The following is a 15,209-nucleotide window of genomic DNA, read 5'->3' as shown; positions in this document are numbered from 1 at the left end:
ACTGGGGGAGAGAGGAGGGGAGGAGACGAGCAGATCAACTGAACCCTCTGTATTAGTTTTTATCATTTTGTTATCGCTGCCTCCAGAAGATTTCATTTAGCTTGGGGGAGTCCTCTTGTTGTGGAGGGTTTACTGGAGGCTATATCTGAACCATGAAGTTATGTAAAATCTCTCACAAGCAGAATAAAATAAGTCTGATGTCGGCAAGAATTAAACACGTCCTCGGGCTAAAGGCAATAACTGGGCGAGAGATGGGATGGTGGATGACTCATATAAGCAGCAACAGACTAAAGGGAGAGCTGTTTCTTAGGGAGGAGTCGGGAGGAGTGAGTTTAGACACGACAGGTTAAGTGCAGTATAAGGAAGAGTGAGAGGGGATTAGAAGCCTCACCAGAAGAAAACTACAAAAAGACAAAGTGTTTTCATCATCGTCGTCCACAGCATCAGCATCATTATCAGCAACGCCAGTATCTTTCACCACTTTCATCACCACCAGCATCACCATCACCAGCATCATTATCACCACTTCCATCACCATCAAATTATCCGTATACCTATTATTAAACTGGATGGGCAGGATACAGAAATAGGAAAAACAAAAAGAAAAATAGGAAAACAAATTATCTGTGAGTTCAATCCAACGAAAATGCACCACCACATCTGTTTATGTATTATTCAAGTCTCCGTAGTCCTCAGCTCTATATGGGATTATTAACCATTTCACTCAGATCATGCTTTTCTTAGTCTTGCATTATTTCAGAGGCTTGATGCAGCAGAGGAGAGATTTTCCGGGTGGGTTAGAGATAGCCTAAGTTGTCCCCCTCACACTAGATATCCTTCGCAAGTTAAGTAAAATCGTGTGGAGTCAGTAAAAATAAAATATAACCTCTGTCCTCTGGCTGAAGGTGTTGGGGACAAAACTTGTGACACAAACAGCAGTGACGACAAATAACAGAGCAGTGATGAGAGGAAAGTTGTAAGAAATAAGACAGAGCTCCATGCCAACTCATTTTTAAAGTTGGATCATTCAAACTGATTGTTACATACAACCGTTAATAAAGTATTCGAGATATATGCTCAATTACACCTGGCATCATTAACTTCCGCACACTAACAAACCCTTCCACAGACCCAGTGAGCAACTAGCCTCTTCAGACTGGTGACTTTTTATTTACATTTTAAACAGGTCACTACTAGATGATTCAGTTCAACTTAAGGAGATGTCTTGTAGTGAAGGGGTTGATAAAGACTGCATTTAACCCCTACATTTCGAAAAAGTCTCTCCTAAAGTGAATATGAACGTTCTGATGGAAGCAAGAATCAAAATATAAAGCAATCCCGTAATTAAGGTGTAAAGAAAATGCTTGATCAACTGGGAAATGAAATGAAATAGGAACGCTGCTGAATCCACGAGAATCCAAGAATATCCGAGTCGCAGCCGAAAGAACGACCACCTCCACAAATGCACATAGCGGGTCTGGCGGTAAAGTACACTAATACCCCCTAAAAAATGAAAAGCGGCAAAAAAGACGATAAAAAAGAAAAAGAGATGGAGGAGGAGAAAGAGAAGGGGGATGGAGAGAGAAATTACCTCCCTCATCATCCCGCGCAGGCCAGGAGAGCGGAGAGACGCATTTCGTTTTGATCACTGGGGTGTAAAGCTTTATTTTTATTTTTTAGAAGTTATTTTTCAAAGTCGCCAAAGGAATTTACTCAATCTCTGATATCTACCATTTGTTTCATGTCACTGGGCATGCTGTTTATAGTTCTTCCATTTTCGTACTTTCACCTCCCTTGTTTTCTGGATCCAACCTCACCTCATCCTATGGTAGAAAGAAAGAAATGTCGGGATGGTTCCACCTCACAACAAAGCACACGCATTATAAGGCATAAAAATTAAAAGCATAAGTATTTGAATAGAAGGCCGATGGAGCAGAACATGAAAGCTAAAGGGAATGTAGTAGTGAAGAAAGTGGCACATGTACAAATATATGAAAAAGTGAATTAAGAAGAGAAATACGAACGAACTGAGGATATGGCAGTACAGTGAAAGAGATATTTAATAAATAATACATAATAATAATGCGACTTTACAAAAGGGCACACTTATGAAAACAGAATAAAGAATTTAAACATAAACAAGAACGATAAGAATATTACCGTACATAAAAAAATGAAGATTAGAACGCAACAAAATAGGAAAACAACGCAAAACTAATGACAAAGGTTTTTCATTCTGGGTAAAATTACAGTAATACCAATCCGAACGTCAAGGATTATTTGGCCGGGATCTTATACAGGTACAAAATCGCACTGACAGGAAAGTTTCTGTATTCGATTCTCGGTATAGGCAAGGCAGTCCGTTTGCTGTGGCCCAGAAGCCCTCCTACTTGTAACAGATGGCGTCACACACCTTCAGGTATCGCCACTTTAGTGCTGATACTTTACCCTCCATACTGAATAAGTGTTAGGGTTGTCTCATTGAGGACTGGTGTGATGATATATGCAGGGTGTTTTTGTAACATGTCGAGGGTGTTTTTATGACGTTTTCGTTCTAATCTCTTCTGTGTGATGTATTTTCTTATTTTTGCTATCACCAGAAGATTTTTTTCCACCTACGACAGACCTCTCATTGTGAAGGAGATAATGAAGGCTGTGTCTAGCCTCCTTCATTTTCAGAAGTCTCTGCAATGCTCAGTAACATCGTCCGGAGATAAGAATAAGCTAAAAAGGACACCTACGAATTTAAGGGGTTAACGAAATTCGCATTCCAAAATAATATGATGACATGGGAAAAAAAAATGATACAAGGAAAAAGTATGAACATCCTAAACCCTGGAAATGTCTTTCTATTGGCTTAAAATTGCACCACTTTGCTCCCTAATTGCTGAGTAAACCCTGAGGATGGTTAAGACGTCGCTATCCTTACGAGAAAGATACCTTGAACATAAAGGCCAGAATTTCCAGTGGCATTCCAGAGTCCAGGAAGAGTGGAAGTGGTGCAGGAGAGAGGAGGAGGAGGCAGCGGATGAGTGGAGTGTATCATCATCATCATCATCATCATCATATCCTTTTCTGCCGCTATCATAAACGGGGTGGGTAGGATCCAGAAAGAAGGTAGAGGGAAAAACACAAAAGCAAGAGAATTCTCATTAGAGTGGCCTGGGAAAATGAGCCTCACCTCCACTCATTCATCATTCAAGCCTCGGAAATTCACCGCTAGGCCAGACAAACGCGACCGTGGGAGCGAGGTAAAACAACATGTGAATCAGGGGTACAGGTAACATTGCACACACTTTGCTAACACTGCACACACCTTGCTTTCTCAGTACACAGTTGACTCATCCCGCTACCCACAACATGCAGGATAAAAACTGTTCTCTCGTCGCCTCCGAAAAATGTACCTGAACACTCTAAGCGTCAAACAGAGACAGCAAAAGGAAAAAAATAAGAACTCTACTTATTGATTCTGTAAATTAAAATAATGTGGCATTTTTAACTGTACATAACATGCTGGTGGCTTACTGTACAGACAGGGACATAAATTTGCCTCATATTCCACCAGTTCAACTTCATACTGCCTTCTCGTGCCAGATACTAAAGCTGAGAGAGACAGTAATTCTTTTGTTTTGTTTTTTTCTATCTTTTTTGCTATAGATGATTCTCTTTGGTATGATGAGTCCTGGAAGAAGGTGGCAAGAAATGGGCAGTTCAGAAAAATGCTGCTGTCAGAGGGTCAGTGGAACCATATTAAAGACGAGACATTACTCCTAAGCCTAGAACATCGCCTATGACTGCAAGAGTAAGTGGGACATCCGTCGTCGTCAGAGGGTTAATGGAGTCTGTTTTTAAACCACAGAGGACGAGAAGTCACACCGAGGCCTCCTAAAACTGTCTAATGGCTGCAAGAAAAAGGCTCCTAAGACATAGGCCGTCGTCAGAGAATTTTGTGGATTAATTATTCTCAATCTCCGAAAATACCTTCAATGGGAGGATGCAACTGTTTCGGGTTCAAGTCGGTATGAAAGTAATGATCTCCCACACTATATACGACCGACCCAAGAACCCAGCGGTAGAAATGGAAAACTGCATGTAACATTGATTATGGTGGATCCTATGAAACTTCACATAAAATTAAGCTGTATACCAACCGACGTCCAGTTCTCAGGCACTAATTCTAAGCCTTCATCTTCCCATCATCTCTAACATATTCCCACAATAAACTGTCCAGAAACCAAGCACATCACTAAGTCGTTACAATCCGAACGCTACACATATACTTTATTCCGTATATCTGTATACTCCTTTGTACTCCATTCTTAACCATCGTCTTGTCCTCCATTTTTTTTTTTAATCCTGCGTTACCAACAGGCTCTTGTGCATCCATTAATCCTTTCAATACAATGACGCCTTTCTTAGCTTATCCTTGCTACCTTCAGTGGAAGTGTATAGTATGTAGGAGGACTGCTGGGCCTGAGGGAACGGGCTGTGAAGCCTTTGCCCAGAGTCGGACACATTAAGTAAAAGTCAGCTTCATTATCTTTATGAAAGACCTTTCGCTGTTAAGGGGTTATATACATCCATTACTAGGTTAGATATTTATCTGTCACACAGTTCTTTATTGCATCATCTAGATCGTAAAGACTCGGGTCTATTCTACTTGCACCAGACATTTATGGCTAGTGACCTTCACTCTCCTCTGAGTGGCATCATGTGAGTAATAAATTACCATCTTTCCTCGGATGCAAACCCAAATGAGCCACATCCGGTTAAACAATTTTACTCGCATGGATATCACGTGTCCATCGACACCACCCAATACAGTACATGGTTTTCTGGGCTACAAGAACTGTCAATCAACAACTGGATGGTGGGCGCTCCTTTAATAAAATAACATCCTTTATTAGTTTACTCCTGCTACCTCAAGGCGATATTGAGCAACTCATGAAAGATGTCTCGCACTGAAGGGGCTATTTACGTCTTTAATTCTTTTTATTATTTTTTAGTGCCTAATTATTCCTACACTGCACGCTACATTTAAAACGGCTGTCGCATTTTCCTTTCCGTTATAACCATCTTGCAAATGATCCTTTAATTCCTGCGTTTACATTTATTTACCCACTCAGTCTTTCCACTCCGCCTCTAACTGTCTTTTACAGCCCCTCATTCTCACCCACCTCACACCAACTCTCCCTTATTTTCCCTCATGTTTAACTCGGCGTATTTTCCCCTCGCAGGCTAATTTCTCACGTGGTAGAAGTGAAGGCGCTGTTTGTTCTCTCTGTATGTGGGAAATTGACCCTGGGCTTAATTTGTCATGGTTTACCAGATTAACACTACTTTGAAATATCTGGTTATAATCTGTTTGTTGTGTCTTTGGATTTAGTGACAATTTTGTTAACAGGGCACTCTTATGATAGTACTTTTCATTTTGCGCATTCCCTCTTCCTTTTTCTTGACCCTATCAACCCCTTCCTGAACGGTTAGAAATTAGTCAGGTTGACGATTTTTACTTATTCTACCTGCATCTCGTAACCTCACCCGTATTATTTCCGAGGTGTTAAGAGTGTAGGCGCTGTTTGTTCTCTGTGTCTGTTCCCTCCACATAAGAATCAGACGAGGTAAACTCATTGTACCGAGACTTATTTTTCCCACCAAGCTTATAGTTATGCTTTCGAAAATTCGGTTCTGCAAGGAATTCACCTCTGCTTTTGTGGTGTAAACAGAGTGAGAATTTTAAAGAATGGGAGCTCTTTTGACATGTTTTACTCTGTCCTTTTTCCTTTTTCCTGTTATCCGAGCCTACTCACCCAGTCAAACAGCAGCAGCAGGGTTAGGATGTAGTCTTAGTAACGTCTTAGTCATTCTAGTATCACTTTAGAATATCTGGCATCGTAGGAAAATGAGCGTAATCTATGCTGTGAATAAAGCTGTTGCAAGAATTCGACGGATTTTATGTTCACTGACTGTAGGTGCCGCCCATTTTTGCTCGACACAGTGATCATGGTTCATCTATTTTAGTGCCTTTCCATTTTCCTGTTTATGGATGCTGCCCACCGCATTTATGATAAAGGGGAATATAATTAACAAGATAATGGCGGTGGTGGTGGTGATTTGAGTTACGATTAGTGGGAGTCAACATCAACTGGATTAGTAGGCTATAATTAATCAGTGGTGTGTGTGTGTGTGTGTGTGTGTGTGTGTGTGTGTGTGTGTGTGTGTGTGTGTGTGTGTGTGTGTGTGTGTGTGTGTGTGTGTGTGTGTGTGTGTGTGTGTGTGTGTGTGTGTGTGTGTGTGTGTGTGTGTGTGTGTGTGTGTGTGTGTGTGAAGACGAGCGTTTATAGGTTCATGTATATGCTTGAGGAACAAGAAGGGTCATAAGTCTTTGCGTGTGAGTGTTAATACCATAACAGAATCATGGAGTAGACAGGCAGACAGATCTACTGACTATGTGAGTGTGTCTTTGTATCTAAGTCTATATAAACAGCGCCACACCTGTCTACCTCAAACAACGACAGCGAAACTCCAGGTCAACTTCCAACAAATTCCACAAAAGCGTAAACTCACAGAATCACCACCTCTGTATTTGCTGGGAAAACACAATTAAAATATGCCTGGATACCTTTACCTTCTGGAACTGAGTAAAGGGGGAAGGGAGAAAGAGAAGGGGGGGAGGGGAAGGGGAGAAAGGGAAGGAGGGGGGTGTGGGATGATTTTGGATGTTCCTCCAGACGGTGGGTCATTAGTCTTGACCCCAGTACTGTTATGCCCTTGAAAGCGACCCCCATGCCCCATCCAGAATGCCCCTCCTAGACCCCCACAATCATTTCCTCAATTTACATCTGTTATCTTTTTCCTCCAGCTTCGGATGGAGGATGTAGTGGAACTAGGAGAGGAAGGACGAGGCGGGGAGGAGGAGTCTACGTTGCTATAGCTTGTCTTTCGAGTCGTTAATTTCACACCTGTATCTTTAGTGATAGGTCTTCCCAGTTGCTAACAGGTCTAGGCTACCTCTGTTCTTTACTTTCTTTCGTTTTTATGTTTTCAATTTTCATTTCCTTTTAGAAGTCGACGGGACGAGCCTATACCACAGGTGAAGGTGACGCGCATCCATTAAAAAAAAAAAAAAAATGTGCAGAACGTTATATTTTAGAGGTGCAGCCAGATTTCCGAGGTTTGAATGATGTGTGAATAATTGTGTGGCCCATATCACAATACATACTATTTGATAGCTTAATGTTTTTTTCCTTGTTTCAGTATCCTTCCTCACTCTATGTTTTAGGTTGGAATTATGGTTTTGGTAACCATGGCCACGTAGCATCACACCTACCGTACTGAAAGGCTCTGTCCCATGATTGTGATGGTACTGTCTTACAGACTATAATAATTTTATTTCTTTACTGAGTCAAACTGCTTATTGGAAATAGTCAGGTCTGGTCTTGCTTCATTTACTGCTGGAGTTTATAGACCAACTGCACCCCCCTGGCATCGCACCCACCACTAGCCGATGACCACCACCTGTTTCTTAGCCACTGTACCACCGCAGCTGCTGAAAGTATGAGGTGTCCTTCGACTCCTTCATCTCAACAACCCTTCAGGCAACACAGTGTATGTGTACAGGGTTGGGTGTCCTAATGTACAGCATTACAACATAACAATACATACCACTGTTACAATTAGGGGCGGCAGTATCCAGATATAGGAAGGGAAACACTAAAGGAGGAGAAACTCTCATCAGAGTCTCGAAATTTCGTATCAGTAAGGTTTATACATATCAATAATTAGGCTACGGGTGCATGTAAGCACTCGTCCAGCACAAAGCATGAATATTGTTTAGGACAGTACTGGCTACGTTATTACAGTCGCTAACAGACGGTCATCTAGAACGGTTCTGAAAATACTGAGAGAGAGTGTGTGTGTGTGTGTGTGTGTGTGTGTGTGTGTGTGTGTGTGTGTGTGTGTGTGTGTGTGTGTGTGTGTGTGTGTGTGTGTGTGTGTGTGTGTGTGTGTGTGTGTGTGTGTGTGTGTGTGTGTGTGTGAGAGGGAGCAGGTGCATATTCCGACATATTGGTGCTAAAGTGATGGAGGAGCCGAAACGGAGGATCCTGCCGTGTTGGACCAAGCGAGGTAAACAAACAGCGAAGCCTTTGATCACTGGTCCGCTCTTAGGCCCGGATGGTAAGGCAAATACATGGAAAATAAGAAAGTTGGGGAAGGGGTCTAGAAGCAGCTGATTTAGGGATGGCGTGAGGGGAAGGGGAAAGAACGAAGAAGAAGAGGAGGGGAAAATATAGATGGAAAGGGAGAAACAGGGGGAAGGAGGGAGAAAAGAGGAGGAGGGAGATGAAGGAGAAGAGAGAAAGGAGGCAGGAGAAAGACAGACGGGTTGGGAGAAATGGTGAGAAGGAGGGAAAGAGAGAGGGGAATGAGGGAGATGAACGAGGAAAGGGGGAGAGGAAAAGAGAGAGGGAAGAGAGAATGGTGGAAAATGGGTGCGACAGTTAATGGGAAACAAAGAAGGAAGGAGTTGAGGAAGAAAGAGTAGGGGATAAAAAGGAGGGAGATACGGAAAGGGGGGTGGGGGGAGGGAGAGGAAAGAGATCGTTCAAGCGTGGCCCAGGTGTAGTTACTGAGCGTGGGGCGAGAGTTTGTTTGGCAAATGAAAACTGTTGATTGGTCCACGAGCTCCTTGTGTTACGAACTCAGTCAGGCTCGGCGACGCTAATATGTTTTGCCAGTCTGAATGGCTGGGATGAGGTGTGGGAAGCGTGGGTGGAAGAGGAGTCGGTGGGATTCTGGAGGTAAACTGCAAGTTGTTCTATAATGCAAAAGGAAAGATTCAAAGACTGAGAACATGGAAAACTTGTTCCTTCCGGCGAAAGTTTAAAGAAAGCCAAAATCAAGATCCATTCACTCCAGGCTCCCTAGGAACACTGAGTAAAAACAAAAATGGGTGAAGGTTATAGGCAGCCGGATATACAAGCTGAAACAGACAGATCTATAGCTGACACGTTGCATAGGGTACGTGAGGCAGAATACCAGCTAATTCTTGAATATTAGGGTTTGACAACAACCTAGGTGACACTTGCACTAAAAAGTGATGATGGTAGTGGTGATGAGGGACAGGAGTTGTTGTTGTTAATGATCTACCCCGCTTTGTTTGACAGTGCAGGTCTATCAACCGCAGGCAAACAACCGCACCTCCAGGCTGTCCCGTGCAGTGAACCTATGTTCCCTTGTGGTGGACAGCGCCTCACCACAGCGAGGCACGGGGAAGAGTGTGAAGGTTTAGTTCTGTGTGGATGACGCATCTGGGTCTCTCCACCCAGTGGGTACCAAGTAAGCTTCAAGTCACCCCATTATCTGGCTATAAGGTTACCACCCAGCGTTGTAAGTGGTTTCCTGGGTTACAGGAAACCATTAGGCTTGTCAATCAATGTAGGGCCACCTTAAGTAGAAAGAGTAATGACAAGTAATAGGGATGATGGGAGAAATAGGAAGAGAGGAGGGAAGATGCAGGATATGAATGATAAAAATGAGAGAAGAAATATGCAGCACTACATGAAGTGAGTGGAAGGTGGTCGCCACCACCTACCACCAGGACAGGGGAAAAGGTGTATGTGAAATTGAAATAAGTGAGGCTGGGAGTGAGGTAAGATGGGGGAGATGCTGGGATGGGTGTGAGGATGAGGTAGGGTGTGGGTGAGGTAGGGTGGAGATGAGATAAGATGTAGCTGAGGTAAGATGTAGCTGAGGTAAGATGCAAGTGAGGTAGAGTGTGGGAGAGATAAGGTGCTTTTAAGGTAAGGTGAGGGTGAAGTACGGAATGGGTGAGGCAGGGTATTGGTGAGGTAGGGTAGAGTAAGGCAGGGTATAGATTAGGTAGGGTAAGGGTGAGGTAGAGTGTGGGAGAGATAAGGAGTGAGTGAGATAGGATGAGGGTGGGGTACGGTGAAGGTAAGGCAGAGTGAGGGTTAGATCAACTATCCTCTCACTCGCTCCCTTCAATTTCTCTTCCTTCGTCATCACTGTTTCCTTAATATCGCTGTTACAATTAATACCTGTGTTTTTTAAGGGTGATTAAGGTGAGAATTAGAGCTGGGATGATGATGATGATGATGATGATGATGATGATGATGATGATGATGATGATTGGCATGTAGGTTTTATCAGATACCAAATAAGGAAAACGGAGCATCTACCTGTCTTTGGTTTAATAGTACCGCCGACATTATTACCGCCTGGCATCATTACAGGTTCTGGTGTGATATCCAGTTTTTTTAAAACACGGCACTATCAAGCCTTAATAATGAGGTGAATAAAATCTCGTGTGGTCTGGTAGTCAAGTAGAAAGTATTACTCTTGTTGGTACAGAGGTTATGAGGTAGACTGACGCCCCGGGAAACAGGGATCCGCTTCTGAATGTGATTAAGCTGTCATGTTCTGTTTTACTCATTCTGCCAAAACTTCTCTCAGGTAAATGGAACTGTCTGATATTATCCTGAATTAAATTACGTGAGTGCGTCCGTAGCAGCAAAATGTTTAATCGACACACGACTTCTCTCGGGCAGCGAAAAGGTTAGTGCATTTGAGAGAATTAGTGGTTTGCATACTGTTAGACTTTAGAGGCTTCGCATTTTAGAACTTTTGACATTATTGCATCTTAAAATGCAACCAACACTACACCCGTTCTTAGTACTAGTGTCAGTAGGAGAAGTAGTTCCTTATTTCCTTTTTAAAGCTGGGATTTTCATTTCAATTATTTGACGATCAATTAGCGTGGTGCTCGGGTAGGCTACATGGAGGTCCAAATGAAGGGTTGGGGGCGAGTATTGTTAGTAGAAGTTGCTATTCGTTTCCCGTTTCATTAATTAGGCAGCTAAGTTACTAACATATTAAAAAATTGGAGATGAATTATGACAACCTGTTTTCATATGAGGGGACTGACCACTCCCACAACTTCATCCTACTGATGGCATTGCAAGAGAGAGAGAGAGAGAGAGAGAGAGAGAGAGAGAGAGGCTAGAGTTTTAACGAGTAAAACATCGGCGTTATAATGCCACTGTAAAGAAATGCGGGACATGAATACGGTGCCCCACTTTCCAGCCCGCGCCAACTGTGTGTGTGCAGAGGCAGGTATTGGGAAGGGGACTGGTTTGGAGGAAGGGTTAGGGGCCTGTGGGAAACTATCTCTTCTCACGGGCACACAATCAGCTAATCTGGAGAGTTTAGAAGTTGTGCTTAACAGTGCAAAGTGAACATTTTGTGGCCTCTCATTCTGGTATACCTTTATAAATCATGGTCCCTCGATCTATTACTCTCCCCTCCCCCTCCCCGCCTCTCTCTCTCTCTCTCTCTCTCTCTCTCTCTCTCTAAATACAGATATACAGACAGATAGATAGAGAGGCCCAGGTATTAGGGAGGTAACCACAAAGTTCATGAGATCAATAGAACACACACACACACACACACACACACACACACACACACACACAATTACTCTATTTGTTGCTGCGTCCTTCATGGACCTTCATAGGAGAGAGAGAGAGAGAGAGAGAGAGGAGGGGGGGCTGTGACTGTCGAATTTTACGTCAAGCTCTTCGGTTTTCTGAACATGATGCTGAGAATTTCGGGGCTACTGATAAAATGAAATATGAACTTGTGTCAATAGTTAGCCCTTCCATGGTTAAGTTTTCTTTAGTACTTAATTTGAGCAAACCCAAGACGATTTCTTTCATCTGTGGGTGAGTTTGGGAGCCAGAGTGTCACTACTTTCACCAACAAACCCTCTTATGATCCCAGCTAAACCCATACGATTTTATTCAGCTTCGAGTGAGTTTCAGGATCCTAACCTCACAAATAACTTCACTAATGGCTTCAGTTACCTTCAGTCTTTTTAGCTACCACGATTTCTTTTGGTCGAACAAAATCGTCTGGTGGTAACCTGGAAATAATATCTGAATGCATACAGGACAGTAAAAGCTTTTACCGACATTCGTTTATATCCTTAAACTTCTGACTCATCTCATCCTAACAAAATCGCTTGGTGCTGGACTGAATAAAACGCCTAAATGAGTCCAGAGAAAATGCTGAACAAAATCGTGTGTTTACAGCCTCAGCACAATCCCTCAGTACCTCCGCAGCAGAGAAAGTAACAGTTACCTATTATTCATTTCCCATACCTTCATCTCACTCTCCACCAATTCCTTCCAATGACGTAGTTTGTATTCAGTTATTACAACCATCAAACAACTTTATTCAGGTTTGTAGAAGCTTTCCAATCTGAATAACACTATGTAGCGTTATATGGGATACAGTACAAGGGAAGTCCCAATACACTGCAACAATTTACCGGCAGTGTTGAATACATTGCAGCTACTGACCAGCAAAGTCGAATACGCTTTAACAGTTTACCAGCAAAGTCGAATTCACTGCAACAGTTTACCAGCAAAGTCGATTACACTGCAACGATTTACAAGGAAAGACGGATGCACTGCAACTTAATATTACCACTATCTGTGAACTGCTATGATTTAAAATTTTCTCCCTTCTTCATTTGGTCCCAACACTTTCTTCGACCCTCACTCCGCCCCACACTCCCATCCTCCACCCCTTCACCCCCCATTTCACGGTCTGCCAGTCCACATTTCACTGCACCAAACCCAATCAGTACGATGACCAACTTTGCATCTTATTATTGTACAGTCATACAGTTTCATTAATCATGCATTCTGGAATTCTCTCGGAAGGTGAATAAACTTGGGATTGTCTTAAATAAATAAAAAAAGTGTTATCGTGCCAAAAGGCATAAGTGCTTTTCTGTAACATGATGATTGTGTGTGTGTGTGTGTGTGTGTGTGTGTGTGTGTGTGTGTGTGTGTGTGTGTGTGTGTGTGTGTGTGTGTGTGTGTGTGTGTGTGTGTGTGTGTGTGTGTGTGTGTGTGTGTGTGTGTTTTAATTTTCAACACCGTGTTAATTAGAGTGCAACACTTTTCCTTCCTTCATGGTTTGTGAGCATGGAGTTTATTAAATTTAAGCTTTGCAGTACGATGATGTTATTTTTTCATTATATTCTTACCATCCCAGAACCACCTTACTGAACACAGAAGCTTGTTGAACTGGAACAACGAGATATATTTAGTGATCCATTGACGACGAGTTTATTTATTTATTTATTCATTAGTTTATTTATTGGCTGAATTAAATCACACTGTAGTGAGAGAGACACACAAAAATATAGTGAGTCGCCTAAAAGAAAATATTAAGTACCTTTCGATCAAATTCTGGTGGTTTTCTTTCCTTTATTCTTTTGATTTCTTTTTTTTTTCTTTTTTTTTATAGTTTTCTCTCCATGAGTCATTTGCGGCGGGATTCTGGTCATGCTGCTGAGTGGAGATGCGGCCTTCAGCAGGAAAAAGCCATTTGTTACATTGTCGCCTCAGATGACACGTATATCTCATGGTCAGTGCCCCATGAAACTGGTGCTAATTTGATCTCTCTCTCTCTCTCTCTCTCTCTCTCTCTCTCTCTCCCCGTGTTATTTTTTGCTTGCTCTCTCTTTTCCCGTTTATGATCTTTCTTTTCTTCTCTCTCTCTCTCTCTCTGTTATCATTTTGCTTTTGCTTTTTCCGTTTCATTCTTTTCTCTTACCCTCTCCCTTTGTCTCCCTCTTTCTGTCGTTCTCTTTCTCCCTTTATTTATTTCCTTTTCTTTCATTTTTTTTCCCGTTTTTCTCTCTCCTTCCCTTGTATAGTCCCTTTCATGCTCTTCTTTTCCTTTCTGCTAATCTTCATCTACCTCTCTGTGTACTAGATATAAATAGATGGATATATAGATAGATACATAGATAGATAGACAGACAGATGGACAGATAGATACCAATATTTTTCTGTCGAAGAATTTTACCCGTTATCGACAAATTACAGCGCGACACTCGGATCGTAATTCATCCGTAATTGATCTCTCTCTCTCTCTCTCTCTCTCTCTCTCTCTCTCTCTCTCTCTCTCTCTCTCTCTCTCTCACTGTATATATATATATATATATATATATATATATATATATATATATATAATAGACGGTATAAAATATTTACATATACCATATATACCGTGTGTGTGTGTATATATATATATATATATATATATATCCTATTATCAAGATTATATACACATTAACAAGGTAACTATTCTTTCTTATTTACCAGTCTATTACATGAAGCCGTATCCTGTGTGGGATCACCTGAACGGAAGAACCTCCAAATGATTCTGTTCCTATTGATTAACGATGGAAAATATTTTTGTAATCTATATGAAAATTACTGACTTCCTTGTGTGTGAGGGGAAGGGGGGAGTCAGTGAACATCAGACCCAAATTCTGAGTGACACAAGCCAGATGTCGCCCTACATCTCTCCTCCAACTCCAAACCCTCACACATACACCCCTCTACCCTCATACACCCCTCTCACCCTCCCATCACCCTTATACACCCTCTCCTCAACCATGCTCCCTTTCCCCTCCAATTATCCTATTGCAACATTAGTTTTCTGCAGTACCGCAAAACATAAGCTACCAGAGCAACATCATAAAATCTTTAGTGAGAGTACGAGGAGACTAATATGGTTCGCTTGAATAGAATAAGTTTTCTGTTTTGTTTTTCCCTCTGAAAATTTCCATTTTTTTTTTTTTCCCACACTGCCTGGTGCTCCTTTTCACAGTTTTCTGTCGCTTTGACTGGGGGGGTGGGGGGATCTGGTGTGCGGGGGAAGCCTCTTACCCTGCTCACAACCAAGACATACGGGTCGGTCTGCCTGGACTTCTGCTTTACTATCCTTTCCATACTCACGCTGTGAGCTTCACATCTTTAATAAGAGGGACAGCCTGATATAGGCCAAAGTGTCTGCTACAGTTATCCTCCTCCATGATAATTTTGGGGGGCTTTCTGTCCACCTAAAACATCCACAAACCCTCTTAATTTGCCTTTAAGAAAACAGTATTTTCGTCTGGCCTCACAATTTACTCTGAGAATGTCAAGAGACGCTGGACCGCATTGTTGCTTCTCAGCTGACCACCTCGCCTCCCTTCCTCGCCTGCCCCCACCTCCTTTCGTCTACTCCCTTCGCCCACCGCTTCCCCCCACCCCTCTGGCCTTCTATCACCAGCCCTCCCCTCTCGCCTCAGTGCCTCCCATGGACTCCTCTCCACATCCCCC

The sequence above is a fragment of the Coenobita brevimanus genome, chromosome 93, assembly GCF_032717465.1.
Source record: "Coenobita brevimanus isolate Jiangsu-jjx chromosome 93, ASM3271746v2, whole genome shotgun sequence".
NCBI lineage: Eukaryota > Metazoa > Arthropoda > Malacostraca > Decapoda > Coenobitidae > Coenobita > Coenobita brevimanus.
This window is presented reverse-complemented; position numbering follows the sequence as displayed.